Raw genomic sequence first — 5,455 nt, 5'->3', positions numbered from 1 at the left:
GAAAGTTGCAGTGGAACAAAGTCTGAAGGAGATGAGGGAGCAAGTTCTGTTGGTGTCATGTGGAAAAGCATTGCAGGAGAGGGAATAGCCAGTGCGAAGGCCCTGAGGCAGTTCCATGAGTGGCCAGAATGAAACGAGCAGGAAGCAAGGGAAGCAGCCATGCCACCAGGCCAGAGCGCTCACGGGGGCCAGTGGGAGGACTCTGGCCTCATCCTGAGGGAGGTGGGAGCCCTGGCGGGTTTGTGGGGAGGAGGGAAGACAGCTTTAGACAGCATCCCTCTAACTGCTGGAAAGAAAACAAGCCATGTGTGGGTGGGGGAAGGGGTAGGAGTGGGAGACCAGTGAGCTGCCATTCAACTCCATGGGCCATGCATAGCTGGGCTGGGCTGGAGCCCACAGGCTCAGGACCCAGCATCAGGCTGGGTAATAGGCAGCCTGGAAGGGTTGAGCGTAGTGGGCAGGCTGGAAGGGGTGAGTCAGGGCTGCGGCAGGGAGCAGCAGTGAGGGACGTGGGCTCCAGCATTAGACATCAAGTCTCACAGAGTCCCAGACAGCCTTGGGACCTGTTTGTGCGTCTTCCTGGGTCTCCATTTTCCCATCTAAAATAAATAAATAAATAAAAGAATGGGAGATAAGATACGGTGTCAGCCCCTAGGAGCGGGTGGGCAGCTGTGTGCAGGTCTGCTTCTAATTTAAGGCAAATATGCAACAGTGAGGGAAGCCGGGACCAGACCTGGGGGGAGCCAGGCAGGTCCCAGGTCACAGCCTGTAATAGGGGGCCTCAGAGTGAGGCTGTGGTTTTTCTCTGCTCTATGTTGCAAGCCTTTGGCCTCTTGAGCCTTTCCTCCAGGTCCTCACCTCAAGTGCTCAAGGCATTTTTGTTGTCTCTGGAAACCGTGGGGTGTACATTGAGAAGAGCTTCACTTATCCCTGCACATCCTGTTCCCAATTTGAGCCCTGCCTGCTTGTTTTTCTTAAATAACACTCAGTGAAACCTTCCTTTTCATCTTACCAACTTGAATTTATCCTGTGGTCCGCTGAGATACTCGGATTTGGGGGTTTTGTTTTTCTGCTTCTGATTGCACCACTGGATTTATAACTTCCTGTGTGCTTTTTGGAAAATGTGGCTTATGCTCCCACTTGGACCGGCTGCTCGCCACTGCAGGGAGGGTGGCGGTGAGCTGGCCTGGCAGCCTCCCCAGGACCACACGGAGGGACAGAGGAGACATTCTCTGAAGGAAGGGGGTGGTCAGTGGTGCTGATACCAGATCCTGGGCAGAGAGGACACCACCCTTTCACAGTGTCTGAGGGGGACTCATCCCCTCCCCAAAGGCCATCTGACACTCCTCCTGGCAGGGCAGGGGGTTCATTTATCCTCTCTCAACCTCTGTTCCTTCTGGAAAAGGAAAGAGCAGATTGCTGCCCCCAGCCTCTCTGAAGGGCTTTGTGCTGATGGGGCCTGTCAAGTGTCCAAGCAGTTCGTGGAACAGCAGGACACTAAACACCAACCGGTGGCCTCACAATGATGATAATGATTGCCCCTAAAAGGGGGATAATCGCTGTGACCTACTTAGGGCACAATTGTCACTAATGGCCTTGGAGAGCTGTGAAAATACCAAGTGCCAAGGGGGAAGCTGAAGTGAATCTGGGCAGAGCGATTGCTGCGTATCTGTGTTTGCATCTCTGCTCCCTTTTTCCTGTGTCTTGGTCAAAGGCCTAAGCAGCATTTCTCGGGAGGAATGACCCAAAGGCCCCGGGCCCGTCCCTGCCAAGACCACTGCTCTGTGCCTGGTGAGGGGGTCAGCAGCTGAAACCCATTCTCTCAGGCATAAGCAAACGGGACATTTTTACAATACACGGTATTTTGTGGTTCTGAACACAACTGCAAGAATGAGGTCAGGCATCTCTCTGGTGGAAAAGTATCGCAGAGGATGGAACAGCCAATGCAAAGTCACTGAGGCAGGACCATGAGTGATACCTTTTGGGAAGTGCTCTGGAAGGCCACAGAACCAGCGGCTGAAATGGAATCAGACCTCCAAGTTCCCTTTGTATGTTTCATCCCTCATTTTAAAAAATATTAAATGTGGGCCGGGCGCGGTGGCTCAAGCCTGTAATCCCAGCACTTTGGGAGGCCGAGATGGGCGGATCACGAGGTCAGGAGATCGAGACCATCCTGGCTAACACGGTGAAACCCCATCTCTACTAAAAAAATACCAAAAAAAAACTAGCCGGGCGAGGTGGCGGGCGCCTGTAGTCCCAGCTACTAGGGAGGCTGAGGCAGGAGAATGGCGTAAACCCAGGAGGTGGAGCTTGCAGTGAGCTGAGACCCAGCCACTGCACTCCAGCCTGGGCAGCAGAGCGAGACTCTGTCTCAAAAAATAAATAAATAAATAAAATAAAATAAAAATAAAAAATACTAAATGTGGCTGGGTGCAGTGGCTCACACCTGTAATACCAGCCCTTTGGGAGGCCGAGGCGGGTGGATCACGAGGTCAAGAGATTGAGACCATCCTGGTCAACATGGTGAAACCCCATCTCTACTAAAAATACAAAAATTAGCTGGGTGTGGTGGCTCATGCCTGTAATCCCAAATATTTGGGTGGCTGAGGCAAGAGAATTGTTTGAACCTGGGAGGCGGAGGTTACAGTGAGCCGAGATCGTGCCACTGCACTCCAGCCTGGCGACAGAGCAAGAATCCATCTAAAAAAATAAATAAATAAATAAATGCAACAGTGGATATGCAGCCAGGCACAAAAAATTATATAACACACAGCTGTGCACTCACCAACAAGCTTCATCTTCAGATCTGCTTCAATTCTCCACCAAGGATTCTAATACATAGTGCTCCTGGTCCCTTTCCCAGCCCATCTCTCCTCTCTTTGTATCCCCAGAAATGGCCATTACTCTGATTCTGGCATTTGCTTGTCTCACAAACACTTTTGTGCTTTTACCACTACATACATGTGTGCCCATAAGCGTTAGTGCAAATAATGGAACTGTGTGTTTGGAAACTTTTTATTGAGAGTTTCACTGTGGGTATCCTTCTTTTTCTTGCTTCTCATTTTTTTCATTTCACCTTAGGTGCTAGGGACCTCCCCTAGCTGATTGAGGTAGTTCTTGGCCACTCGTGTTCACTGCTGTTTGGGAGTCAGTGGAATGACAATACCACAGTTTATCAAGTGTCTTGTGGATGGACGTTACCTTGACCCTAAGTTTTCACTGTGACTGTGTTGGTTTGAATCCCCCTGAAAGCAGAGCTGAGACAAAGGCTTGGGTGCAGGCAGTTGGTCTGGGAGGTGCTCTCAGGAAGCAAGACTGAGGAAGCAGGAGAGTAAAAGTCTCACTATTATCTACTGTCATGCAGCAAATTACTCCAAGACCTGATGGCTTAAAGCAACAATTATCTTTTATTTATCCCTTGCAGGTTCTGTGGGTCTTGGCTGGGTGGTCCTGGCTCAGCTCTCTTCGTGAGTTTGTTGTCAGTCATTGGCCATGGCTGCCATCATCTGAAGGCTCGCCTGGGGCTGGAAGGTCTGTCTCCAGGCTCATCTGCATGGCTATTAGTGGGCGGTCTCAGTTCCTCTCAGCAGGGTGCTTGAATGTCCTCACAACATGTCAGCTGGCATTCTCCAGGGCAAGAATCCAAAAGATGCAGGAGGGCACTGCAATGCCTTTGGTGGCCTGGCCTCAGGAGTCACACACCATCACCTCCACCTTACTCCACTAGGTAAACAGACCACAGACATCATAGGGCATGAGGACTGGAGGTGAGGCTCATCAGAGGTCATCTCAGAAGCTGGCCACAACAGAGGAAGAGTCCAGAAACAATGCAGGGTGCCCAGCAAAGGTGTGGGCACCAGCAGCTTGACCCCATCAAGGACCGTATGAAGGTGTGGGCACCAGCAGCTTGACCCCATCAAGGACCGTATGAAGAACTATGTAGAATGCATAGGACAGAGGTCAGGGACTCATCTACAGACTCACATTCCCATCAGTTCAAGGTTGCCCCTGAGAATATCAGCTCCCTCACAAACCCAGCCTGTGCGTGCAGGGGCTGAGGAAGCCCAGAGGCAGAAGAGAAGAGGACAGGGCAGGCGGAGTGGAGGCAGTGCCACAGCACAGCATTGCTGGGCCAGGAGGGCTGGAGGGATGCGCCGTGGTGCACAAAGCCTCTGCCTTGTGGCAGTGCTGTGATGAGTGTTCGCACATAGGGCCCTGCGTCCACGAGCCCACATTTCTGTAGGAGGCATGGGCTAGGGCCCCTCCTGGTACTCACACCCTTGTGCAGTCCTCTCACCTTGTGTGTGGGCCAAACCTAGGGACTTGATTCGAATGAATTGAATACCACAAAAGCCATGGACTATCTTTTCTTTTTTGAGACAGGGTCTCACTCTGTTGCCTAGGCCAGGTGTGCAGTGTGCAATCTCAGTTCACTGCAGCCTCAACCTCCTAGGATCAAGTGATCCTCTTGCCTCAACGTTCTGAGTAGCTGAGACTATAGGGGTGTGCACCCATACCCCCCTAAATTTTTTCTTTTTTTTTTTTTGTAGAGATGGGGTCTGGCTATGTTGCCCAGGCTGATCTCAAACTCTTGGCCTTAAGAATCCTCTGGCCTCAGTTTCCCAAAGGGCTGGGATTATAGGCTTGAGCCTACTGCCCTGGGCTGGGATGTCACTTCTGAGGTTAGTTCACAAAAGATTGTGACTCCCCTCTCATTTGGACTTCCCTTACCCAGCACCCCACCCTACTCACTCTGGCAAAGCCACTGCCGTGTTGTAAGCTGCCCTTTGGAGAGACCCACGTGGCAAAGGACTCTGGTCCCCTGCCTGGGAGGAGCTGAGTCCTACCAACAACCGCCTGAGTGAGCTCAGGAGCAGCTCTGCCCTCAGCTAAGCCATCAGATGAGACGGGCCCAGATTCTTGATCCACAGGAACCGTTATTTTGCTAAACTGCTAAGATGCTAAATGTTGGGGTACTTTTTAAAGTAAATAACACAGGAAGGGTGGAAGTGGGAGAAGGTGCACATGACGCAAGATTGCCCGTGGGTTGACAATTGTTGCAACTGGGTGACATGTTATACTATTCTTGCTACTTTGTGTTTGTTCAAATTTTCCATGATAAAAAGTAAAAATACATTTTTAAAATACTGAAGTCTGATTTGCAACTCCGTGAGGTTTGGTTTCTGTCAGGCTACATTTTCGTTAGTTCACTTTAGTTTAAACTACCTGGGTGCAGGTCCCAACTCGCTCATCCATTAAACACATACTGGGCACCTACTATGTGCCAGGTGATGTTCTGGCCACCGGGGAAATGACAGTGAACAAACCATGCAAAAGTCTCTGCCCTTGCAGAGCCGATGTTTTGCTGGAAAGAGGCAGACATCCAATACATAATATGGAAGATCCATGGAGGATACGTCAGGGAGTCCTATCCAATACATAATATGGAAGATCC

At 50.8% G+C, this 5,455-nt stretch overlaps 1 long non-coding RNA gene across 1 annotated transcript in view; it reads right to left on the bottom strand.

Annotated features, from left to right (window-relative positions):
* Positions 1-3,388: 3,388 nt before the first annotated feature.
* LOC111526167 overlaps positions 3,389-5,455 on the bottom strand; it is a 2,696-nt gene continuing 629 nt past the window's right edge. The window contains exon 2 of the long non-coding RNA XR_002726276.1: positions 3,389-3,935. This is a non-coding gene — a long non-coding RNA (uncharacterized LOC111526167). The remainder of the gene's footprint in view (positions 3,936-5,455) is intronic.

This window comes from Piliocolobus tephrosceles, chromosome 16 (genome assembly GCF_002776525.5).
Source record: "Piliocolobus tephrosceles isolate RC106 chromosome 16, ASM277652v3, whole genome shotgun sequence".
NCBI lineage: Eukaryota > Metazoa > Chordata > Mammalia > Primates > Cercopithecidae > Piliocolobus > Piliocolobus tephrosceles.
Note: the sequence above shows the minus strand (reverse complement) of the source record. Positions and strands in the feature narration are given on the sequence as shown.